The sequence below is a fragment of the Lissotriton helveticus genome, chromosome 8, assembly GCF_964261635.1.
Source record: "Lissotriton helveticus chromosome 8, aLisHel1.1, whole genome shotgun sequence".
In the NCBI taxonomy this organism is placed as follows: Eukaryota; Metazoa; Chordata; class Amphibia; order Caudata; family Salamandridae; genus Lissotriton; species Lissotriton helveticus.
Window position 1 is genome coordinate 1,383,173,615 of NC_136069.1, and position 27,814 is coordinate 1,383,201,428.

The following is a 27,814-nucleotide window of genomic DNA, read 5'->3' on the forward strand; positions in this document are numbered from 1 at the left end:
ATACCGTCAAGTGGCATCACTCTTGCTCAATATTCAGCAACAGAAAAGATGCTCTTTCATTTCCTGCCACCAGTATTAGATGTTGTTTTAAGATTTAGGATCACAGGTATCAATCACTCACCGGTAGCAAATGGCTGATTTGCAAAATTGGGCTGTTTGCGACCTGTAAAATGCTTTTTAGCATGCACTAAATCCAATTTGCGATTCTGTAACATGTTACCAAATCGCAATTTGGAATTGCGAATACTTGCCAATTCGGTATTAGGAAGGGGCATGTTTAGGGCTTCCCTTCCTAATAGCGAATCACAGCAGTTTATAGGTCACCAAACATACGCATTTTCCCACCTACTTCAAGTAGGTGGTAACCCATTCACAAATGCAAAGGAGTCCCCAAGGGACCCTTTCCCCTTGAGAATGTTCGTAAAAAAGTTTTTTTAGAGGCGGCAGCGGTTCCAGAGACCACTGCCAGCTCTTAAAAAATTAAGAGTAAAGTTTACATTTTTCTTTTTTAAACACATCCTGCTTTTCTTTTAGCCCCTTCGCAGCAGGGTAATTCCCCCCTGTCCTGCGGGGCGGGGGGGGCGCGCACAGCGCCCCCGTGCTCATGACAAGCACAGCTCGTCATGAGGCACAGTGCTCGTGTGCTCATGGCGAGCTGAGCTCGTCATGACCACACCTGTTTCCGTGGAACGTTCAGCACAGCAGGGGAATTATCCCCGCGTGTGAGCGTTCCAGCACACGAGCACCGAGCCTCAAAGCATAGAAGGTGTTAAGAAAACAGGCTGCATAAAAAAAGATTGCTTTACTTAAAAGCAATCACATACACACCAGTCTGCTGACCCCAGCAGGCCACCATCCCTGTGATTTTAGAAATTCCTAATGGGTCAAAATTTGCGTCCTGTCTCATTAATATTAAGGAGGTAGACCGATCTGCGACCTACAAGAAAATGCTAAATGAAAACTCATGGAGTTTTGTAAATTCAAATAGCGATTACCTAATTACGATTGCCAGTGAATCGCTATTAAATAATCGCTATTAGAAATAATCATACATGTGGCCCGTAGTGCTTGCATTTATGAAGAACATTATTATATTATTATTGATACTTGCCATCACTACACTCCTGAATTTCAGATTTGTGGCCAACCTAATAAAAACAGAAGAAAGGGAGCTGCGGTGCCTTACACTGACTTAATTCTTGCCTCATCATTGCTTCAGTAGTGATGTAATTGTGTGGGATTCCAGTCACTTTTTATGTTAAAAATAAGGGCCCGATTACGATGCCGTACGGACCCGAATGCATTCAGCTTCGTTCTCGAACTGGAACCGAACAACCATCAGTCGTCGGTTCCAGCCCAGGAATTAGGATGCGACCAAGCCCTGGTAGGTCGCAATCCTATACTTTGCTATGAGAGCATGCATTCTGAATGAACACTTTAAGGTGCATGCCATCAGGTGCAGTGATCAACAGAAGGGCACCTTTGGTGCTCCCTAGGCTGCCATTCGGTGGCTTTGCACCCATGGGGGCCCTTCTGAGGGCCCCCAAAGCCATTTCCCAATGCCTTTCTGTGCCGGAAAGGCCAGGACACTGCCATTGTAATCCCTCAGTTGGAAAAAGCCGGCCGGGGGATTACTAAAGGGTTTCCGGGTGACAGATGGGCTCTCGAAGCCCGTTGAAAGCCATTCAGAAATCCAAGTCAGGTTCCCTTCTTACCGAGCCCATCGAAATGGCTCAGTTGGAAGGGAATCCAAACAGCAGATTACTATGCAGGCAGGAGGGCTCCGACTGACGGTCGAAGCCCTTCCTGCCTGCATCGTAATCAGGCCCTAAGAGTTAACATCGGTGAGAGGCGCAGTAGGATGATAAACTGTTCCTATGTGCATGTGAAAGGTTTTACAATAACGTTATTGGTAATTTTGAGCTACAAAACAGATTCCTTTAGCAACATCATCTTATTAAATTATACAACCTCCACTTGTGTTTATAATATTTGGGTTGTGACCCTTGCTATGGGCAAAAAAAGGGTGGGGCTCTCGTGTGTTGGGTCAACCTGTTTGAAATCCACTAATTTTAAAAGCAAATTTAACACATTCATTTGAATTATTTTGCACAGCCATTCTGTTGTAAATTGGACAGGTGAGTCAGAGCAGGAGGGCAATGTTATCTTTAATGAGTTTTAACAGATGGAGTAAAACTCGAAAAAGAGTTGTGTGAAGGACGCAGCGATTTTCTGAGGCCAAGCATATCTATAAATTCATGAACAATGTAAACCTAAGCCAGGGTAAGGCACAGCTACTCACAGAAACTATATTTTGAATCAGGGTTGGCTATTCAAATTTAATTTATACATAAGACAGGAGGTAAGAATAATCTCTCATGGAAAAAGCTTTATTAATTAGGAACCCCATTTCATTTCGTAAACTGTAATTCTTGAGAAGTATTTTGTTCTCAACTAAGACAGCTTTCACACTTCCTCACTTCTTTTGAAAAAACGTAGGAAAACTTTTGATATATTTTTTCTTTTAGTTATATGTAAAACCCTAAGCAATGCACACACTTTTACTTTTCCATTGTCTTAAGGCCGATGAATGGTTAGCATTTAAGGATTTTGGCAAAGTAAGGTTCATGATTAAAGATATTATTGTTTCATACCTGCAAAGGTTTATTGAAGGCCCCTCCAGTTTTCATCTGTTGTGGATATTGCAAAGATTTCCATTTTCCTTTGACTTTACATCAGAGCAGTGGATATATATCCCTGATATTAGAACCGGGTCAATCTAAGCAAGACTTGCACAGTCTAAGTCAGACTGATTACACATATTCATCTTATTCCCATATTTGCAAATGTATGCAGAATACTTTTCTTAGCAAATCTTTAGATTTTTTTTATGAGCAGTAACACTAAACCACAGATCAAAACATGGAACAATAAAAACACTGAAATCTTTCACCTTCAAACAATGTGACCAAATTCTACCAAATGTCATATCACTCATCAAAATCATCTTATAAAACCTCAAGATATGGTTCTCTACCTCTCCAATTAACCAAAACTGTTCTAGGCAGCCTAACTGATGACCTAAAACAAGCTAACACAAGCCCCATTTTGGAAAAATGGAAACAACCATAACATTTAGCTGCAACTGCATTCCCATCTCTTTCCTACTTTTCCTTGCCACTATTATTGAATCTGTTCTTACATGAAAATTAAAAGACCACCTTGAATCAAAACAGTTGCTTCAGAAATACAGATCTCTAAGGGGCAAATCATTGCACAGAGACAACAGTTTTGATAAACAGAATAATTATTTAGTATCTGTGACAAAAGTCACATAGTTGCATTAATATTATTTGATTTATCTGCTGCATTTGACAAAACTGACCATGGATTGTTACTCTCTTTAACTAAAATGTTGGCATCAGAGGAATGGTTCTACTTACTTAGGGTCTTTTCTCTCAAACAGGAAACCATGAGCTATTCAAGTACACAACATTAGCTCTAGGGCCTCAAAGGGTGAAACACCCTTTCTCTTACTTTTTAACACCTTCCTGCTCTCACAAACAGATGGAATCACTTGATTTGGCCTAACATTCCAAATGTATAGCAATGACACTCAAGTCTTAGTATGCCTATACTAAGACAATTCTGAAACTTCAGATATCGCCCTGTGTGTGAGAGCATCTGAAGAATGGATGAATAAAAATGTCTTCTGCCTCCTCACATACAAAAGAGATATCCTGTTGTTTGGAACAAAATATTTGACTGCTTTCAAGTGGCCAGTAGACCTAGAAGACCCTCCAAAACCTGTGAAAACAGCATGCATACTTGGAATCATGTTAATGAAAAACACAAATTGGCATTTTCACAGTGTATCCACCGATTGCTCCTTCGTCAGATCATTTCAACAGGTCCTTCTTAATCAATGAATAGTTCTGTTTAGATTATACTATTGCTGAACAGTTTTTCTCATTGTCCAATGAAAGACATTGTCAAAACTAGATGTGGATCAAAACAGAGGTATTCGGCGCATTTTGCCCAACTGCTTATAGATCCAAACCAAAGTTCACAACATTAGCTCTAGGGCCTCAAAGGGTGAACCACCCTTTCTCGTACTTTTTAACACCTTCCTGCTCTCACAAACAGATGGAATCACTTGATTTGGCCTAAAATTCCAAATGTATAGCAATGACACTCAAGTCTTAGTATGCCTATACTAAGACAGTTCTGAAACTTCAGATATCGCCCTGTGTGTGAGAGCATCTGAAGAATGGATGAATAAAAATGTCTTCTGCCTCCTCACATACAAAAGAGATATCCTGTTGTTTGGAACAAAATATTTGACTGCTTTCAAGTGGCCAGTAGACCTAGAAGACCCTCCAAAACCTGTGAAAACAGCATGCATACTTGGAATCATGTTAATGAAAAACACAAATTGGCATTTTCACAGTGTATCCACCGATTGCTCCTTCGTCAGATCATTTCAACAGGTCCTTCTTAATCAATGAATAGTTCTGTTTAGATTATACTATTGCTGAACAGTTTTTCTCATTGTCCAATGAAAGACATTGTCAAAACTAGATGTGGATCAAAACAGAGGTATTCGGCGCATTTTGCCCAACTGCTTATAGATCCAAACCAAACTGGATACCCTCAAACAGCAAGTTCTGTTAAATACCCTCTGTATAAAAAAGTCTCCAAACACCTCAATGATATATTTGTAGAGACCAAATCAGAATGAAATCTCCAACCCAACAAAGTTCTCTATGAAGAAGAAGAAAAAGACTGCATGGCAAAGGCCTTGCCACTGCGTGTACAGAACTATGTAATTAGCTCTCTCCATACTGTCCTTTCACCCTGTTATAAGACTATTCTGTAAAAATGTTCTTACCAACACTTTCTCCTTGCATAAACTGAAGCCATCATCTGTTAGGATACTGCTTGCAAACTCTCACACTTCATGCAAACGTCTTGATTAATCCCTCCCTTTTCCTTTCTCTTCTTTTCCTTCCCTCCTGCACCTTGAAACTGGAGTGTTTCTGTTTTATGCTGCATATTATAAATAAAATATGGTACAATACAATACATAGCTTATCATTGCACAGATGCAAGCTAAGAACACATAGGCCCGGATTTAACAATTGGCAGAGAGGGCACTTCATCGCAGATGCACCAGAGATCCCTACCTACAAACATTACTATCAGCCTGCTCAATTGGAATCGGACGAAGGTAGTTTTGATGACGGCAGAGACTACACCATCTCCGCCATGGTCAAAACCCTCCAATGCCCTGTAGGAGCTTTGGCTTGATGTCCGCCCACCTAATTTAGATGGGTGTAAACACCGCTAATTTTTTCAATGCCTATCACCACCTGGACAAATTTGGAGGTAAAGGTAATTGAATTGTGCCCAATGCCCCTGTTGCCATCAGAGGAAACTCCCATGGCGAAGGGAGCTTTGCTTTTTTTACTTTCCAAAAGAAAATCCTGCTTTGGGATTTTCATTTTTTGAAATAGAAAATATATAGGTTTGCAGTATGGCTCTGTAATCTTGATGGAACATCCTATAAACGTACAAAGCAATGGCAGGAATCACCATGACTCTCTTCTTATCAATGCTAGAAATGTCTATTGGTCGAGCAGACATTTCACTATTTGTTGGGTGGCACCTCTATCCGAGCAATGGAGTATTTTACTCTGTGGCCGAGAAAGTGGCCACCCACCAATATATAAACTGGGCCTTTAAAGTTTTCTGTAAATGTTGCCTTCTGCAGAACTTTTAAGCATTATAAAAAGATAAGTCCCGATTTTCACACAGCTGCTAGATGCTAATAAATAAAAAACGTTGCTCTCCACACACTTTTTTAAAAGTTGCTATGAACACTATTAAAGTTTACATTACTTAACGTGCGAATTTCAAATTGGTTCAATGCATTAGTCATTAGTTTAATTATAAGTGTAGGAAAGTGGATTATTATTTTAGGAGGACATGCGTCCACCTTAAGGGATGAGGCCACCATCTACGAAATTTCATTGGAATTAAATTTAGAAAACCTTGCTCAGTCTCTGGCAATGTGAAATAAAGCAGCCATGCTTAAATCAAAGGCAATGTGTCAAGGATTTAAGCAGTGCATACATAGTAGAAAAAGTCACACAAACCACAACAAAATGCCACAACCAATTTTAAAATAAAGAGAAACATTTTATAAGCAAAATAAGACCAAATAAAATCCAATAAGAGACTTGGAGATGGGCTTTTTAAAGATTTAGTGAAAATAGCGCCAAAAAGCTCAAAGTTCAACTGATATTATAGCTACAAAAATGTAAGGCTGGATACTTGAAGAAGGTTGGTCCCACTGGAGCTTTGGAGATTTGTCTCTGAAATTGTTCTAGGTTCTTACTCACAATGAAAGACAATTGTTTTTTAGAGGTGCTGGGAGCCATGAGTAGGATAAGGCTGAAATTCAATCCAATGCTTTGGCGCTGCCAATGGGATATTTTGTTCTGCAGGTGCCACTGAAGGAAAAGTGTTTTAAAGTTTCCAGGCTTTCTTCTGTGGCTGATACACCACATAATTACACTTCTAAGACCCCAAGGACCACATGGGAGGGTGTTTAGAGACTCTCAGGGTGCCAGGCAGAAGCCAACAGCAAAGTTCAGTCGAGGTCCTGGTGCCACTAGTCAGCTTCCAGGTAAAGACCTCTTGCAGCTTGCAGTGTCCTTGTAGCCACAAAGGAGCTCAGCCAATTGACCCTTGAAGTCCTTTTCTTTGCCCTGGGTAAGCAGGGGAGATGGTAGAGTCCTTCAGGGCTCCTCTCAGGTTCCACAGCAGCGAGTCTAGTCTTCTCCTGTTCTTTCACAGGTCCACAAAGTGTTGTGAAATAAGCTTGGTAAGGGTCCAGCTTTGTAGAGTACACTACCTGTGGGTGGTGGACAACTTAAGACATCATCCTACCGAGTGAGGTCGACTTGTCAATCAAACTGACCCACTTTGGAGCTCCTGGAAGAATTATCACACATAAGTTACACCTCCTTCAGGCCATTTACAGGCTGACCAGCTATCAGAGGCTAATGCTAATTAGCTCGTTGAAGGCTCAGGCAGGGAAAACATAACTTTCTAAAAGTTACTTTTCCTAAATAAGGAATACAAATCCAACTTCACCATTGAATTTAATTTGTAGTGCACATTAAAAATAGTGGTTTCATTATTTTCTTAGTTGGTCCCATATCCAACATAGCAGAACCACTATTTGAATCTGCACTCTAGTTTTCCCCATGGGATAGCTAGGCCTGTTACAGTGAAAGTCACTTTTTGAGCCGTGTCACTGTAGGGATATGGTAACATTAATTTTCTACAGATCCCACTTTTTAAATGCATTAGATCCTGCCTTCTGGGCAACAAGACCTACATAGGGGTGACTTACTAATAATTAAAAGAGAGCTCTTTATCCATAGAAAATATTCTTGTGACAGGCTACATTGGTGTTTTGTTACACTACAGCAGTCGGGCTACATAGGGTAGTGCTTGAGCCATGTATTCAAATCCACCGTAGTGATTGGCTCAAGAGATGTTGCAGTCCTCAAGTGGCATTTCACTTTCAATGCCATGGGTGTCTTCCTGCAACATATAGCATGACCTTATAGTAAAATCAGATGTGTCGATCTAATTTTAAGGGGGTTAGAGCACATACATTGGGCACTCTGTTGGGGTTTCCCAGTGTTAGAAAAATCAAGAAGGCTTGCCTTTGAGTCCCTGAAAATTGAAAAACTGGGGGTGACCACCCACAAAGAGAACACTTTGTAACAATAAGCAAATAAGCTGAAGTTTATAAAATGTCCTTATGGACAACACAATAGAACTGTGTAGTTAGCTGGCCTTCCTTGCATCTGAAATGTGACACTTGAATTTAAGAATTTTTTTTTCTAGAACTGAATGTCCCTCGTAACTCAGTGCAACCATTACTGTTACAAAACACTGAGGAATGTAAGTGCTCGCTGCTGGCATTAGATTTTAACCTGTGCGTGACAGGTTGAATCCTGATGAAGTTACTGTCACTGACTTAGGGAGCTATAATATCTGTTATTTATGGTTCTGTGAAATGGGAACACTGTAGAATAAAATAGTCTTCAAACAATGTATTAATGTGATAATGTTTTATAAACGACTTCAGCATTCAAAAAGAGCCAATTAAATCCATTTCTCTAGTGAGTTTTTAGAATGTAATATAAATATACGTACTACAACCCATTGCAAAGTAAAGTTGCAATGTTAGTGCTAGAATGTTAAGCTTTATTTAAAAAGAAAATGCCCACTGGACACAGACGGCTGTCTCTTTGAAATGTAGATTAAGCTTCCTGAGAAATATACCTTAACTAATTCATGGTTCAGAGAACTGATGGTCATTTTGACTGTGCGCCCTTGATTTTCAGGTTCCCACATCACATCTGTATTTTAGAAGAGACCACGGATGCTTGTCCAGCACTTTCTGTGATCCTCATTGCATAGGTGCACTTTTTGTGCCAGCGAATTGGGACGCGATATTCCGTCATTCCCATAGGGGGAATGCACCTTAGGGAACATTTGCCCATGTACCTGCACCATATTACAGGTCAAAGCTGGACCTCAGAGAATGCATGAACATTGTGCCCTCTGATAGATTACATTTATCACGTCTCCAAGGGTTTCCCTGGAGAGGGGACTTGGGTAGACCCAGGGACTCAAACACAGAGCAGTTTAGACTGACTTCTGCCTGCTTTCAGGGGCATAACTTCCATGCGTGCAGCAGGCGCAGTGGTACTCACTGATCCCTGATTATTATTGTTTTGTATAATTCAAAAGGAAACCAGGGGCCCCATTTTCTTCCTTCCACCATGCCCCATGACATACTCGTTACGCTATTATTGCCTGTGATAATCACCTTGCATTTTTTTCTGCTGCCCTCTCTCAACACATATGTTAATTGTGTAACTATATCCTGATTTGGCCCTGCCCACCGGAAGCGGAGTGCACAAGTGTAACTGGACTGGGTGCTCTGTTCCGCAGTCTGACCTCAATACATATGGATTGGTGGTGTTGAGGCAGTACATTGTACAAAGGAACCTAAAAATACATTATATATTTAAGATTCCTTAAAAACGAAATAAATGTAATAGTCTCAGATGTAATCAAACCCCACTGGTTTAGTTACTGGATAAGTAATTTTGTTTACTTTCCATTGTATGTGCACAGACTAAGAACACCCAACTGAGCCCTTCCTCTAAAGGAAAGCTCGCAGTGTTGACCCTTTCTGTCAAGCATAGCATCTTCAGCTACAAGGAGTAGCATTCAGCTTAATGTATTTGTCCATACACTATGACACGCCAATGGCATACAAAGTTAGGCAATTAAACGATTAAGGCTGCAGTCAGCTTGATAAGGCATTCTGCCAGTGTCATGTCTGGCACTGAGACGCAGTTCTAAATTGTTGACCTTTCAATCAATCTCTGCAGCAGTCACCTTGCACAAAATAAGTGAATGCCTCAGTCAGCACTTACCCAGCAGTCTTTTGTTGTTAGCTCCGATAGGCTGACAGCAGCCTGGCATTGAGTGCAGACATCTCTGAGCAGTTCACTGCAGAGGCAATGCAGCGCTCTAGGGATGCTTAGAAAATAAACTACTGCAGCATGTTTCTTTGGATTCTGGTCCAGGATTTATTGAAAAAAATTATGTGAAGGACAGTCGGCTCCAATAGCCAGTCATAATATTAAAGGGTGATAAATAGCAGTTTATTTCATTCGTTGTGATTTGATGGAATATTGCTTAGTAAGCAAAAATGTGTATTGGTGGAAACTCACTGTGTACAAAGGCTTGGAAAATATTTAATTGACATTTTGACATGGATAGTTGTTAAATGCACGCACGCATAAAAGTATAGCCAGTTTTAATGGGAAGAATCATCTTAAGAAATCAAATGAAAAAAACGTAGAGGAGTACACGTGTTTAAATAATATTAAATCTGTGCAAATCAGTGTGGAATAAATCTGCTTCTCCCAAACATAAGTAAGGGTGTGAGATATTTGCTCCATGTTTACGGTGTATTTGGGGTGGTTGGGAAAAAAATATGTTTTAATAGAACAGTGTTGGAAATTGGGTCCCAAGTTGGCAAAGGTATGCACCCTGTCCAGCTTGATACACGCTGAAATTTAACCTGTGCTCACCCTCTGGTAGCTTGGCACAGAGCAGGCAGGCTAATCTAAAGAGGCAATGTGTACATTATATGTGCAAAACACACACACACACACGCGCACACACACACAGTAACTCAATGTAAACACCAAAAAAGACTCCACACAGGTTTAGAATAACAGAGAATATTTGTATGAGAAAATCAAGACCAAAACTACAAAAACCCAATAAGTAGAACTGCAGTTATGAATTTTATAAAGAATAAATCAAAGCTAGTGCTTAGAAGCCAATCACGCTGCAAAGTTAGTTGAGATCGCACATACACTTGAGCACTAGTAAGAAGTGGTAAAGTGTTTAGAGTCCTAAGGCCAACACAAATATATAGCAAAAAGTGGAGGTGAGCAGGCAAAAAGTTGGGGCAAAACTGCCCTAAGGATGAAAGTTCTAACAAACAGTATGGAATGTTCCATGCTTACCTGGCAGCAGTATTAACTATCATGGGGTGAAAGAGTCCATGATGTTTTGAGAGAAATGATATAGCCAAGATCTTGTTATGTATATTAGGTCAGTCTTATACCCTTCTAAAAGTGATGCTGTATGAGGGAAGTCCTAAGATTGTGCATTATTCCATATATACGAGGACTTTCATGGATGGTTTTATTCGTGCTGGTATATTTTGGGTTTCTCAAACAGTTAATTTGTATAACATTCGCAGAACTAGCTTTTGTTTTTCGGGGTAAATATGGAATAGGGCCCCATTGTCAATCTGCATTTGTTTGGGGTTTCTGCTTAGGCATATTCTTGTTTTTTAACATATGAGGTGTTCAAATCCTATTTGTGCGGTTTCTTGGAGGGTGTAGATTTCGTGTATACAGTGGCAGCATTCAGGTAAAGATACATTTTAGAGGCAAATATAGTGCACCAAAATTTTCCCGAACATAGAGGGCCACAAGAGTAGAGAGGTCAAATATTTGTGTTCTTTGGCTAAGGAGGAGAGGATGAAGAACCCACAATATTTGATCGGAAGCTATATTTGGAGCTATGATTCTTGAACTGAAATAGAAGGAGGCATGGTTGATTAACATAGGCAAAGTCAGTGTTGCTATTCGTTGACCAACAGGGAGCAAGTATAACATAATGGAGATGGGGCATTGGTGAAGTAGATGCCTAATATACAACTAATGTCTTGACTCCCACTCAGTTTCAACTAAGGGTACAGGGTAGTTTCTTTTCTAATTAAAGAGTGATCAGACTTGCAGGGTTTTATGGCTCCTCTAAGCCTTATAAACCATCACTGTGATAGTGTTACCTTTGTGTCGTGTTTCAATTTAAATGAAAATATGAGCTCTCAGATTCCAATATTTCGAAGCTGTTCCAACTTTGAAAGTGAAACAAAACATGCAAAAAATGCATTGCCTGCACCCTACCCTTATTCCCTACCCTACACATATCCACTGCAGAGGTTCTGAGGCTGTTTCCCACTCACTATAGGATCATTGGCCTGTCATTTACTATCCCCAATCCACTAAGTATACTCCACTTAAGTTCTACAGTAATCCTACTCATCCCTAAATTTAAGAATGATTTATTAACCAAGAAGAAAGGCTTGATTGTATTTTCAGTGTATGCTTTATACAAGATTTATTATTTCACTTTTTGAATTTAGAAATAATGAATCTAAGTGAGGTTCTGCAGGAACGTCACCCAGAGGAGTTCTATATTTTAAGACATTAAGGCAAAGATTCATTAAGGTTTTGCGTCGCCCTTGCACCATACAAGGGAACGCAGGGTGATACAAAACCTAGAAAGAGATTTACCAAGCCTCGCAAGGCCACCTTGCGTGGCCTGTTAAATCTGGAGTAACGCATGGCAGCGTAAGTCAAAGAATTGAGGGATTGTTAGAAACTTCAAGCAGTTTAGTTGTTGCGCATGCTGAAGAAATGTGAGAATGAATAGCTATCCCAAATGGCTGATGCACCTACTGAGGTCTAAAGCAGGATGCACGGCTATCTGATCTTTGCAGCAGGCTGCCCTCACCTACCCTATGGTGTATCTGCAACAAGAGCATTGGAATAGGGCATATTCAGAAGATACGGGACACTTTGCTTTTGATCGCAATCTTGGTTCTTTTGCAAATGTATTGATTTATTTTGACCTTTTGTGGGATCCTGCAATCAAATGATAAACATCTGCATGGGCTGCACATCCATGTGATTGCTGCCATAGAGTTTCTACCCGTTCTACCGTTATTTTGGTAGTGAGCCAGGGAGCAATGATTCATTGATGCTCGGACCCCCCTTGTAGGAAGGCATGGCTTTTTGATCTGCCTTGTCAGATCCAACATACCAAGGCAAACAATTGCAACAGAATACTCCTATATGGCTGGTTCACACGTTACACACATTGTGGGATTAAAGCCATCTCTTCTGTCTCTTCATTCATACATTTTCAGGAGATCCCTGCTGGAGAAAAAACTTTCAATAATTATCAAGTTCTATTCTTCACTCGTGCAAGTGACAGTTTCTGTTAGTATCATTTTTACAATTTATGGTTAGAGCTATTACAAATAAACTAGATTTGTTATTTTTACCAAGTAGATGATTATTTTTACGGTGAACAAGCATGTCGAGATACAATTGTGACCTTGGTGAAATGGAGGTTGATGTATGGAAGGTTAATTATAATCTGCGCTCTTAGGCAAAGTCAACTTAGGTATATAAAATCATGATAAATACGTCTGATAACCATGAACAGGCACACAAGTAGATATATCACAGTGTATCTGGATACGATATGTATGTCGAGAAAGTGGGTGATGAATGTGAAAGCCCCTCACCCTAGATGGTGTTTTAAAACAGATAAACGCTAAAGTATTGATAATCACAGTGCCGACCCATTACTCCTTAAATGTAATCAATTTATAAGCATCAACAACATGTCAAGAACGACCTTCTCCTGTTCCACTGCCTTATCAGAGGCCATTTGAAACATATTTTCTTACGAGTTTTCAAAATAATTTCATAATATATTAAAAGAACAGTCAGGGATTCCTTGATTCAATTGAATGAATATGACTGAATATTGTTACTTTGTTGGATGGTTTCATATTAGAGAGTATTAACAGGTTGTTATTAAGCTAGAGTCAAATTTGATTTATGCGATGAGAGGAGACGGCAGACACCGATAACGCACATTGCTGAACATACTTCTAATCTTGACAAATGACGTGTTGCTTTGTTTAATGAAGCTGTTCTCACAGATATGATGCGCACCTTTATCTGGGATGCAGAATTTTCAATCACACTTCCAACCCGTCAAATGTCGTTGATGAAAGATAGCCCTTATCTGTGTTTTTGAGAGATCTATACCTCTTTATTTCCCGCTCTGCACATGAAATGCTACATTTCAAAGTTGCTATTTTTTTGCATGGCTTTGCCAAATCTAATTTTGTCTGACTGATCATACAGCCAGATTCATCATTGTCCCGTTTTGCGAGTCCTTAATAGCGATTATTAAGGAATCGCTATTAAAGACTCGCAAAACGGGATTCATGTAGAAATCGCAATTTTATTTTCGATTTCTACAGCTTCCTTATTTGCGATTAGCAAATTGCTAATCGCAAATAAGGAATGACTCCCCATTCATGCGATTAGCAATTTGCTAATCGCAAAAAAGGATGCGATTTCAAGGGTGCCAGGGGTGTCCAAAGGACACCCTGTAGCACCCCTGAAATGTAAATGTAGACTGATGTTGCGCACACACATGTCCAAAGGACATGTGTGTGTGTAACATACAACTTAGAAAAATGCACTAAAGTGCATTTTTCTAAGTTTTCGCTATTTACCACAAAGTCAGACTTCGCGGTAAATAGCGGCCAAAAATAGCGATTTCGCAATTCAAAAATGGTTCATGAATTGCATTTAAGGAATCTCAAATAGAGATTCCTTAAATGCAATTCCTCGCAATTTAGCGATTTCGCAATTTGCGATTTTTGCATTTGGGATGATGAATCCCAAATGCAAGAATTGCGCTCGCAAAGGGCCAGATTCTCAGAATCTGGCCCTTTGCGAGGCGATTTTCCCTTGATGAATCTGGCCGATAGTTTCTTTGCCAGATTACAACCAAACCACTCCATGCAATCCATGCATGCACAACTCAACTGTGACCCACCCATTCCTCTCCACACCAAATCCAGACACATCACAATCCTTCTGCTGAATGAATTTTTTAGGACGTGTTTTATTCCCAGGTTAAATTTTTGTGCTTTTAGCTTATGCTTTACCATTGTAGAGCCACGACCAGAAGACTTTCACTCGCTCAGATAAACATGTGCCCTTGCCACCCCTTCTGTTTCTATCCTCACAGGGCATTCATCCCTTGTCCCTTCTTATTGAGAACACTGCTAATGGTATCATCTGTTTGACTTCTTTATGTTTACCCAGATAACTTTTCTTTATCAAAATCAGCACTAATAAACATATTTTTATAGAATGTCATAACAGCTACTTTTTTTTAACATGGCATCTTTGGACTAACTAAAGAAATAAACAAACACTGGTTCTTGCATGCCAGAAACTATAAAGACATAATGATTGAGCACATGGAAAAATATTTTCTGCACAGTATTTGAGATATTGTTTTGTGTAATACATTTTCGGGGTAGCCTATCCATACCTGAAATATCTGGAGACACCCTTGGAATCAATTGATACTGAAGCAGGCCATAGACATTGTTTTTCCGGATTGCATTCTCCTGAATGACATTCATACCATGTCGTGTGTTTCCATTTGCATCAATCGTGTCTGATGCACTTTGTATGCTGTATAGGCTCGAAGAAGACAGTAGCCATGGATTAATGGAATATGATCATTTGTTTTCTGCTATCTACGTATACATGAAGCCGTCTTCATTATTAGGCCTCAACCCACTAACCATGTGTTACTGTTGCAAACAGAACTGATGTCAGATAACCCCATTATACACACATTTAAAATGATTGACGTCTTAAGGGTTTTTACACATGCTTGATGTTAAACAATATTAAACTTGAATGTTCTTTCATTCATTGCGGATGTCAATGTTTTAATAATATTGTGCGATATCATTTTTCTTAAAAATATTTGTGAAATAACGTAAAAAAAGCAGGTTGTGGTAAACTATGTCAACCTTCAATTGTATTACAAGGAATGTTCCTGCTGTGAGTGACAGAACGGATTGAAAACTGTCATTGAAAATAAATAAACTAGCGATATAGTTTGTGATCATAATATCACTCTTCATCAGAGTGATTCTGAGACAAATGGTACACGGTCAATAAATAGTTTATTTTTAATGGTTCCGGGAGTCGAACACTCACCACTGGCATCTGATCTGACCTACAAGTTGTAACTTTGAATCTCTGCAAGGCCAACTCATGTTTCAGTACTAACATGAACAGAAAATTGACTGTGAGTAAATTGGTAATATATACTATTTATGGTGCTGATGGGCACCAAAAAGGCAGTAATTAGTGCAGCACAAACATGACGTTCTTTTCAAAGCTATAAACAACAGTGGTATGTGTGATTATTGCTACACACTATGAAATTTAATATTACCCATCATGTGTGGAATTAAGAAAAACGATTTGCATCTGGTCCCAGCCTGTACAGCTCAGCACTCTGTTACAGAGCAACTGCTTCTTTATGGGTGTGCTGGGATATTTGTTGTTACAGAAGAGGCTTATCGCTGTCAGTAATACCGAAGGGTTGTCTCTTCACTTTAAATCTTATCGAGATGTAGAATACCCAGTCATTTCGATGGAGTTCAGAGCCAATGCTTATTTGCCTATTCAAAATCCAGAGAAAGCGTTTTTTCTTCTTCCTAGTCCATCATGTAAAACATGACTCATGACTCTCTTACTTAAACGAAAAACCAAATGCTACAAATACACACAAAACCCACTAAATCAAAATTGTAAGAAAAAATATATATGTTTTATTCTCGTTTAGTACAGTATTATGTTCGGAGCAGACAGATATTGATCAACATTCACTATCACAATTGAACAAACTAATTATATTCAGTGTATTTCTTAGGTTCTGGCAAGTAGTTCTATGCAGGCATGTTTTGGCTGGGCCCCTATTTGAGGGAGGGAAGTTCCACAGAAGGTTTGAAGTCTGGTATGTGAAGGCTTCATGCTACAGCGTCAACATTGATACATGTTTTTTGTTTGTATATTTTACTGATGATTTGGCAGCATTAAGAACTCTGAACTGCTCAGCATTTCATATTCCCTATTTATGAGTAGAAAAATTTATTTTGAATTTCAGAAACTAAATACATCCCATCTCAAGTTTACACAACCGTGGAATGTTAATTAGAGGATTGTGTGTGATGGCATAGCATCCTTTCGTTATTTATAATGTCAATAGAACTAATTGGTAGCTGATCCATATTGTGAAGATGAACAAAGAAAGTATTTTCTCTGGAATGTCAACAGATGAACTAGACACGGATCGAAAGGATCTCACGTCTAATATATTCCATGGCTACCTCAATGGACGTCATTTTAAGCATCATGGACAATGGCCCAAATGGTATAGGTGACTTTCGAGGTGGCAAATCTTTAGTCCATTTCAAATTGGACTGTGATGGTCCCCTTATAAATGTGAATTACCAAAGAAGCTGGTAATTCCTGGCCAGTACCACTGGTAATTCATCTTTTCCTTTTGGATTTTTACAAGGAGATTTCAGCTGCATTCAGCTTCCAAAATCTCACTGTGAAAGTAAACAGATCTGCAGAAATGGCACAGATATCATAACTATGGTGGTTCTGGTATCTGCTGATACCGGCCCCACCAAACTAAAATTCTCAGCATGTGACAAATTCATTTTCTGGCTGTTATCAGTGAAAAAGACTCTTCTGTAACTTACAATAGCTATCCCATATCTTTTCAGTTTTTCCTGGAAATTATTTGCTTGCTTGCCCACTGCAATGTCATAATTCGTGACATGACGTTCACAGCTCCAAAAATATAAATATTTGGGGCCAGCTATTATGGTTGCATGAAGATCCCTTATACACATATGCTCACCTGACTTTGCCCAACAGTTGGTTTCAGAGCAACTACTTCCTAAAGGCATGATGGAACATTATTATAATGGCTAAGTTCAGTCTTAACTAGATCGACACTAGACCATGTCAAAAGAGTTAAAGATGTTGACAAGAACAAGCTCTTTTAGTTTGCATCCAAACAGGATCAGGCAGAAGGCTATTCAATGAGCATGGAGTAGCTACGGTGGTTAAAATGTGTTATTGTTACCACTGCAAAATCAGTAGAGTTTCAATTCAAGTGCTTCACTCCAATAGGAGCAATGTGCCTGGTGATGTAAATTAAACATCATAGTTTTTTTCCAACATGTAGGAGGTCTATCAGCAACATCTATACAGCTTTCTTCATAAAAATAGTCAACATAAAATCTTTGAGAAGTAAAATCTATATTTCATGTTTAAATTATTCAGTATGACTGACCTGTTCTCAATTATGTTTTTAATATATTTAATTTATGTAGATCAATATTCAAATAAGAGAGTTATATTGATAGTCCCAATTTAAATTAGTTTTTGGAAAAGGCATATACAATGCAAATTCAAATGTGGGGAAATACTTTTTTCTGTATTTGGGGTAACAAAATGGTATTTTGGGTATTTTTATGCAACCTATGTACTTGATTAAAAACATTAAAAAGTAGAACTTTTCAATCAGTAAACAGATCGAACTGTACAAAGACACTTGTTTTTTTTCATTTTGTTTTTAAATATTTTATTTTACAACCAATAAAAATTAGTAAAGGTACATCAAATCATATTTCATCATCATTATCTTTACACACATGCTTACAGTTACGGTGTTTCTGAACTTCCTGTGTATTTTGCAGTTTACTAGAAAAACAAGGAATAACTCTAAGTGGACTTAATGCTCAGCGTCACAGTCTTCCCATTTAATTTCTAATTATTCATCAACATCGGACATTGTGTCCTCTTGAGGGGGCTCTCATATATTGCCACGATAGGTGTTCCATTTTCCCCATATGCGGGCCCATTATTTGGGGCATCCCCTATGTACATATACTGCTTTCTCAGTCACCATTATTGTGTCCATATCTTGGCACCGTTTTTGCAGAGTTGGGGTCTGCCCGGATCCCCAGTTAAGAGCTATGTTCCTTTTTGCCAGGGTCGAGCCGAGTGTTACCCAGTCCTGGTCCGAATGACTGAGGTCTGTTGGTTCCCAAATATTAATAAGGCAGTGTTTTGGTTCTGTGAGGACTTCTATCACTGTGACCCGTGACATGGTAGTCATAATTGCTGCCCAGTACGACTTGATGTTTGGACATTCCCAGATAGTATGTATGAACATCCCCGGGAGGCCGCATTGTCTCAGGCAGAGCGGTGTGTCAGTGTTTCCCAATTTATGTAGTATTGTACGTGTGTAGTATGTTCTGTGTAGGATTTTCAATTGTAGCAGTCTAAGCCTCAAGGGGATTGCTGCCTCCCTTGGAGATGCAAATTCTTCCTGCCAGTCTGCCTCATCCATGGGTCCTAACTCCGTCTCCCAACGTTCCTTAAGGGCTTTCGTGGGATCCTGTTGATTGTTTACTATTTTCTGGTACACAAGCGAAGTAGCTTTCTTGTGCAAATGATCTGTGAGAAGCCTATCCTCTTGTGGCGAGGCTTCTGGCAGTGGTGTGCCTCGCTGCAGGGCCTTTAGTAGTGCGTGTTTGACCCGTAGGTATCCGAACCTCTCTGTCTGTGTTAGTCCATAAGTGCCCTTCAGTTGGTCAAATGGGATGATGTCCCCTTTTTTCCAAAGATCCCCTACCTTTGTAATGTCCATTAAGTCCCATTGCCGGAAACCTTTCGTATTCTTCAGTTTGCCCAATCGTCGTGTGTCCCATATAAGTGTAGCCTGAGTAATTACCCCGTCCCATCCCAGTGCATGCTGTGCCTCAAACCAAATTGTGACCGTGTGTGTCGTGGGCCTGCAAGCGTGGGTCGTCTTTTTTTATTATATAATGTCCCAAGATCCCCTCATGCTCAAGTAAATGCCTGTCCATGCAAAATGCCGGTTCCTCCTGCGGTACATGTAGCCATTGGTTTATAACCATAAGCTGAGCAGCCCAATAATATTGTTTAATATTAGGAGGGTAATCTCTCAATCGTACCACCCCCTCATTAGCTTTAGTATTACTATCCGACTCTTTTTGCCATCCCACAATAGTTTGGTCACTTCTGCATTGATCGCCGTGAAGTATGTGTGCTCTACTGGGAACAATGTATTTTGGAGAGTGTAGACAGATCGTGGGAGCGCCATCATTTTAAAAAGGGCCTCCCATCCGAGTAGTGTTAACGACAGGGAAAGCCAGTTTTTTACATCATTTTGGAGTTTTACGAGCGGTTTTGAGAGATTTTCTGTGATGAAGCGCTTATGTGTATAAGTTATATAAATATCAAGGTATCTGAATCCTTCAGTCGCGACTTGAATTGTACAGTGTAGGGGGAGTTTTGGCATGGGACCATGTAGCACATAGATAAAGGATTTTGTCCAATTTATCGTGTAACCTGAGGCGCGCCCATATGCAGCGCAGATATCTAGTAGGCAATTTATGGAGCGTGCCGGGGTAGTCAAATATAAAAGGATATCATCCGCATATAGTGAGATACGATCTTCCCACCCCAGTGCCCACCGTAGGCCCCGGCTGATGAAATCTTGTCGAATCCATGCCACCAGGGGTTCTAATACTAGTGCAAACAGTAATGGTGACAGGACAGCCTTGCCTCGTACCCCTCCCCAATGGGAAGTCTGTTGAGATATGACCATTACCTACCACCTGGGCCAAAGGCTTCCTCTATAGGAGTTCTACCCACGCACAAAATTTTGGACCAAGCCCCAGGTGCCGATGCACCGCAAATAGGAAGGGCCATTTCACCAGGTCGAATGCCATACGGGCATCCAGTGAGAGAATCACTGCATCTTCTTCAATTGTGTCTTTACGTTCCATCACACCATTTAATGTGCGCAGGTTGAGTGCTGTATTCCGATTTGGCATGAACCCCGACTGATCCGGGTGAATTCAAGTCTGGAGATGTGCCTGAAGTCGTGTGGCTAGTGCTTTTGCTAATCACTGTTGGGTTTTAAGTGATAAATATTAAGCTGAGTTGTCCTTAAAGACACATTTTATTAAATGGATATATATTTATTCAATTCATGACATACATATCTGAAGAGGATATGACAAGATTATTGATTGAAATTGAATGGTTGTCATAATTTAAAGCATTTATCTTGACATTTTGTGGGAAAATGTAATTTACATTGTCAAGAAAATAATGCTTTTCGCTATGAATAATTATCACAAACTCAAAGGAAAACAACACATTATGTCCAGTGCCAATCATTTTAATATATGTGTCAATCACACCATTTTATGCTTGGAAGGCTGTTTAGAAAAGGCAGTGTTGTTGTTTGTGCAGGATGTGCTTGAGTTCAGTGAAGCATGTGCTTAATTTGAAAATGTATCATTGCGTAAACAAATATTAATATTTGTATTTTCCTTCGTTGCTACGTTTGTCATACTCATTATTTCATGCCCTCGTAGTGTTATTCGGAGAGAGCTCATTTTCATTAAATTAATGTAGGAGTTTCGGATGAATGCCTCTTCTGAAGTGGAAAATTTTTAATAAGGTTAAACTTTAAATGTGCTTGCAGGACACTTATATGAAAACCAATGGTTCCTTGTATATGCTGTGCCTCGGTGCCATTCCAACTTCAAAGTAGTAAGGAAGGCACTTAAAACCTATAACTAGGATTCAACTTCTAGAATTTATACTAGGGATACTTCTTCCTCCAGTCAAATTGTTGGGTGCCAAAGTTTGTTGCAAAAAACGTACAAGTAGATTGATGAGAGTAGTGTAACATTGGTTTTGGGGTGTAGAATAACTTACTTAAGAGTGTTAAGACGTATGAAATAAGGGGTACTCTTCTTCAGGGAGAAACTTAAATCATGGTATTCCTGGTCTTTCATTTTCTTGATAGTATGTAACCGCAGATGCATATTTATTTATTATTTTAAAACAATTATGTATTAAAGGATTGCAGATTACTTAGGCATAACATGCCCTATAGGGATAATTTATTTAAAGTTGGATGGGAGGTGGGTGGCCCGTCAAGCTCTCAAGACACTAAAAAGTGCCTCTGATTCATGAGATGCACAAGATGACTGAGCACAATCTCTATGCCATGACCTTTGTCAGTATTTTAGTTTTAGTATTCATGAATGATATTGGGTTTTAGCTGCCACAGTTTAGTGGATCCTTCCCCTAATTATTGATAATTGTTATTAGAGGCCTGTTCCTGCCTGCAGAAATACGCTTCTTTGATCAGAAACTTTATATACACTATCAGTTGGCAGTTGGGCCAGATATCTGCTGCTAATCCTATAAGTATCAGTGGGCATACCATCTTCACCAGAGGCCTACCCAGTAGACATGTTCCTGATGTCAATATATATTTTATTCTGGGCATTTCAACCGTGTCTGCTTGTTTGGAGTGATATAGAACCTTGAAAAATATATCAAAAGATTCCTGAATAGCAGAAAGATGGGGTTGCAATCCACCATGGCAATGGAGATACCAGGCACAGCTGCTATAAATTCACTTTTTTATTACCTTTTTACATCACGCCTACCACACAGTGCAATCTGCCTGCATGTGAAATAAGTTTTCTGAGTTTACCAAGAACTTTCAGTGGTCTTAGAACCTGCCCATTGCTTACCACTGTCTGGCTTTGTTGTCACGTACATTTGCTTGCTCATTATTCAGTGGCTTTCTGTGTCCTATTTTGTCTATCTTTGGTTTACCCTTCCCCTAGGGCATAGCCTCTTTACAATCCTTTTGCTTTATAGACTGTATTCATTGATTGCTCCTCTTCAGGGAAGTGCTTTATTCTTTTGATGAGAGTGCATGTGTTTTTTAACTCTCTCCATCCTGTGTTTCTCTGAAAACACATGTCCTCCATGCTCCAGATTGGTCCTGCCCTCATGTGCTGTCTTCTCCCACCTGCTTCTTTCCCCTGTACTCTATGTTGCTTTTCACCCTGTGTGCTGCTTTTACTCTTCTCCCTAACTGGTCTTTATTTTTAATTTAACCCCTACAGCCATCATTGCTCCCTGCTGCTTCTCCATTGCGCCCCACCCTCCTGGGCATTTAGATATATTTGTGGCCTATATTTTGAGGGCCCATTTGCTATTTCCTACCAGGTGCTCCACTTCAAACAGAAGTTCTTTCATGCACTTAAAATGTGTTTTTTTTACCGATCTAAGTGGTGCCTGTCATTTTCCATCAGTCGAAAACAATAAACTGTCACCTCTGCAATTCTGTAGGTGTACACTTGTGTGGTGACAAATGTACATGCTGACAGAATGAAGTGACCGCTAACAAGGGCTGCTTCATTGTGCCTTTTTTATGCAGATGTTAAACAGCAGTTCATCCAATTAAATGGGAGAAATGTGGTTTCCTTCATAAATGCTGTTAGAACTGGGGGTCTCTAGTTGGCAGAGGTAGGTACCACTGTCCAAATAGGGACCCTTGCTTCTAGTCAGGGTAAGGAGGAAACACTCTTAGATAACCTCTGCTCACCCCCTGGGTAGCTTGGCACGAGCAGTCAAGGCTTATCGAAGGCAATGTGTAAAGTATTTGTACCAACACTCACAGTAACACAGTTACAACACCACAAACTGACTCCACAACAGTTTAGAAAAATAAAGGTATTTAACCTAAACTACACAAGACCAAAACGACAAAAATCCAACATACACAGTTCAAGAATATGGTTGCAAAAGAGTTCTTAAGGTTGCGTTAAAAGAATCCACCGTTGCGTCACGTTTTAGCCAACAGTACCTTTAGATGCGACAAAGTTCAAAGTGAAAAGCTGTAGCGGTGTCAAGCAAGGGATGAGTCACTCCAGAGACTCTGGGGAGGCGATGCGACAACCCCCCTCGATGTAGCGGGCGTGTTGCGGTGGCTCCGGTCTGTACGGGGAGGGATGCAATACCTTGCGTGGATTCCAGTGCACAGGTTTTGGTGGAAGCGGCTCGCAAAAGGTACAATGCGACGATCTTCGGGGTGGCGATGATCTCCGGTGCAACGACGATGCATTGCTTAGCGGCTATCTTCTCCTCTCGTGGCCCCTCGATGCGATGGCTCTGTGACAACTCTTGCAGCAAGTAAGCGGTGCGACGATCTCTACAACGATACTTGCAGCGATGGTAATCCACTCGCACCGGTTAGGTGCGTCCCGCAAACAAAGGATGCAATGACTCTGGCAGCGGCAACAGGCGCTGCAACGATCTCAGCCTTCGTAGCGGCGGAAATTTTCTTGCACTGACGGGGATGCTCTGTGCAAGTGAGCGATGCGATAAAACTTGCAGAAAGTCTTTAAAGCCTTAGTTTCCAGCTTCCAAAACAGGTACAACTTCCAGAGGCACCCCACCTGGGCCAAGCACTCTAGGAAGGACAGAACTCTCTCAGCAGAGTTCAGGAAAGCTGGGGGTGAAGTCCTTTTGTTCCTGGGACTTCTTAACAGGGAGCCAGCTCTTCTTCAGGCCCTTGGAGATTCCTTCAAGCAAGGGTACACAGCACAAAGCAAAGTCCTTCCCCTCTCCTTGGCCGCAAAGCAACTGCAGGTCAGTCCAGCAAAGCAACAGCAGGACAGTCTTCCTTCTTCAGTCTTACAGCTTTCTCCTTGGCAGAGGTTCCTTCTTGATTCCAGGATGATCTAATTTTCTGTAGTCAGGGGTCCTGTACTTATATCCCTAAAAGTATTTGTTCCCTTTGTGCAGGAGGGCTCTGAGCCCGGTCTGAACCAGTTCTGGGTGTTTCTTGAGCACTTTGTTTTCCTGGCCTCTTCTTTCCTTTCAGAGAGAGGGGCAGGGTCGTCAGCTGCCCAGCAGGAGGTAGAGCCAGCATTGTGGAGGGAAAGCACAGCCCTGGAGCACTTTGTCTACATGATTCCTTCTCTCCTTTCACAGTGCAGGGCAGAGACATCAGACGCACCACAGGGGGGTGAAGCCAGCACTGTGGGGGGTGGGCACAGTCCTATTCAGGTCCCAGGTGCAACTCCTCCCTCCCATCTAGATGCAGATCTATCTATTCACCACTGGGCGGACTCATTCTGTCTCCTGGAATCCCCCAGCCCTGTCACTCACAAACCAGACAGTCAATTCACAAACCAGCCAAGGCACACAGAAAGGTCAGACAAGAAAACAACTACTTTCTAAAAGTGCTGTTCTCAAACACAGGATTTAAAAACCACCTTTCCCAAAAGATGTGTTATTAAATTTTGAGTTCAGGGATGCCAGACTTTTATGTCCTATCTTGCTCCTATGGGAATATATGATGGTAGCCACTGTAGCCAGCATTCCCCCTGATAGCCTATGGACAAGATAGCCTTACAATAGTGAGAAACGTAAATGGCTGTAATTCACTACCAGAGCATGTCACCCGCACCAGTACATTCTCTACCTTTCACATTCACTGCACCCTGCCCAAGGTGGTACCTTGGGCCTTCCATAGAGGTGACCAATGTGCACAGAAAGGGAAGGGTTAGGCCTGGTCAGTGGGGACACTGACCATGAGGACATGGCAGTTCACAGACTGCACACAGGCACTGCGGTGGCAGGCCTGAGACACCATTTTAGGGCTATTCATGTGGGTGGCACAATCAGTGCTGCAGGCCCACTAGTAGCATTTGGATCACCAGCCCGGGCACACTCAGTGCACTTTACTAGGGACTTCTTGGTGAGACGAATATGCCAATCATGGACAACCAATTACAATAACAATTTACACAGAGTGCATATGCACTTTAGCACTGATCAGCAGTGGTAAAGTGCACAGAGTCCTATTGCCAATAACCAAAGGTCAGGAAAAACAAGGGAGAGAGGAATAAGCAAAAGGTTTGGGGATAACCCTGCAAAAAGGGCCATTTCCAACAAATGCTTTATCCGGTATTTTTGCAATTAGGAATGGCCCTTAACTCATTTGATTTTAATTACTCATTGAAAACATCTCTGTACTCCGAGTTGCAGAGCACAATCAAGCTGAGTCAGGATGTTTTGGGCCTGCAAAAGGAGCAGGGCTAAAGGTGATTTAATGAGTCATATTTACATAAACTCAGTGGACAATATTTCCAACAAAACAGCATGCTTGCAGTGGGTGATGAAACATAATGGACGTGATAATTTAAGAGTATCTTTATGATAAAGGGCCACTTTTAGGAAGCAGTTACCACTCTAACAATCTGAAATCTACCGTCTCATAACAGTAGGGTGCTGCATGAAAATCAAAATATGGAAAAGGAATAGCAGTCATGTACATAGAAAGGTCAAATGTGGCCAAATCAAAAGAGAGACGGCACATCATTAAACAAACTAGTCTAGCTAGGGAGTATTCAATAGCCAATCATCTCAGTCAAAAGAGCTTACGAGATCTAGGAAGAAACTTTTACGATTTTGTTATAAACGAGTTCGAAATCTAGAGGCGGGTAAACAGATCCTGCATCTCAGATGGATTGAGAAATAAGGTTATCCTAAAGAAGGACAGAATTGGTCCTTGTGCATCGAGGTCTCACATGGCTCCAGATCTTCCACTTCTAGCCTAAGTCTGCTGATGGGTCTGTCTGATGTTAATGCAGCCAGCAGTGTACATTACATGCATGCACATTGCTCTGAAAAGCCCCTACAAATCTGTGTATCTGTCAGATCTAACGAGTTAAATAACTTTTTAAGTTCCCCTGGATCCGAGTATTCCATGATTTTTCTATCCATTGTGATGACCATGATAGCAGTTTTAAGAAGGCCAAATGTTAAGTCTCATTTTTTAAGTCAAAAGCATAGTGCCAGGAACTTCTTGAGCCTGAAACGTGTGTTATAGGAGAAATCTGTAGTAATTCATTTCAGTTTAAGAATTCAGGCATACTGATAGTAATCACTTCCATGATTAACCTTTCAATTCGTCTAACAGCTGAGGAAATCTTGGGAAATAAACCTTAGAACGAAAAGTCAAGATGGGAGTTATTTGGGCGTCACACGCTACAAATGTAGGCATCAAAGATAGTCATCTAAACTTGGTGACTGAAGTGTTGCTTCAGGAAATTATGTTAGCTGTAAAGCATTCATACCACTTCAGTTTTGAATTGTATAGTATTCCAAGAAATGTATGGTAGTTTATTTTGGTAACATCACTAACCCTCTATATTTCATTTCCTTCCCTATTTGTAGGCAGAAGGCCATATTTTTGTTTTTGTAGATTGTCTTTTAATGTGTTATGTTCAAGGACATTAAGGGCCTGTTGTAGACAATATAACAATTGTGTATTGAGAGCATTTTCTACAGTATAAGATTATATTTGTATTTAAGTGGCATTCTAAAGTATTAGTCTTGATGGCAAGCAATGAACTATTGAACAAGGACCACAGCCTGTGGAGTAATACCATCATTTGCAATATGCAGACAAAGTGTTATTCTAGTGTGACTGTGAGTTGTGATGCTTGATGATATAAGACTTCAATTTCTTCGTCGCTCGCAGAAGGGTCGGACCTTTCTGATATCAGTGGGGATGTTGTTTGAGGACATAAATGGGTAGATGGAGAAGGCTTGTCTTCTGCTTATCTCCTCTTGCCGTTTTTCATTTTCAATCTGAAAAAGTTATAGCTCTTGGAGCGTCACTTTCCATAAGAAATGCTTAGAATTTCCTAGATCTCCAAAGTCATTTGCTATGTTTGTCCATCATTGAGATCTTTCATGACAATTGTTCCCTCAAGATGTTGCATGGCCTTGGGTGATCTGACCCTAACCATTCTCAACATCATTCTTAACAGAGCCATTGTCTTTAAGGAGGCTCCTCGAAAGTAACTAACCAAAACATGGCCACCTCTCTAAAAAGTACAGCTTCAAAGCAAACAACATTAACACTTTCAGCTAATGTCAAAATGAGAAGTCAGGGCATGACGAGGGCCATTTGTATCCGGGGTTTCCGTCTTTTGCTGCCCTTTCCTACTGTAAAATATCTGTACACACCACTTTTACTTTTACCACTCACCAGAATGAAGATTTTGTACAACCAAATGATTAAAGCATGCACTGCTTACACTGCCTATGTTAATTGAAAAATCGCAGTGTCACCTAGCAGATGTCTTATTTTAAATGCAAAGAAATTATCATGAATTGCGCGGTAAAGCACAATTTCCTAGCCGCAAATTCAAATGCCCTGTCTATGGTATACAGAGGTTTGGTTGAAGAAATGAAGTTTTAAGAACAATTCGATGCTAGACTGTAGGGGAATCATTTGCCTGTTTCAAGTGTCAGCCTTACCGTAAGAGTGTCCAGCTCCACAATGTAAAATGGCTGCCTCACTCAAGGAATGATTCTCCTGGGATTTCTTTTTCTATTTGGGAATAATTCATGGAATATCTGCCCTTTTTGCTTTTGATGGCTTGGGATATAAGGTGCTAGACTTCATGCATTTTCCCTTGTCTCTCCTACTGCTCCATAGTGTATGCTAGTTTGGATAAGAACAATCTGATTGCAGGCTAATGCAATAATGAAGAGAA

The 27,814-nt window shown here is 40.4% G+C and overlaps 1 protein-coding gene across 1 annotated transcript in view; it reads left to right on the forward strand.

Annotated features, from left to right (window-relative positions):
• ROBO1 (roundabout guidance receptor 1) overlaps positions 1-27,814 on the forward strand; it is a 1,545,337-nt gene that overhangs the window by 274,996 nt on the left and 1,242,527 nt on the right. The window lies entirely within an intron of this gene.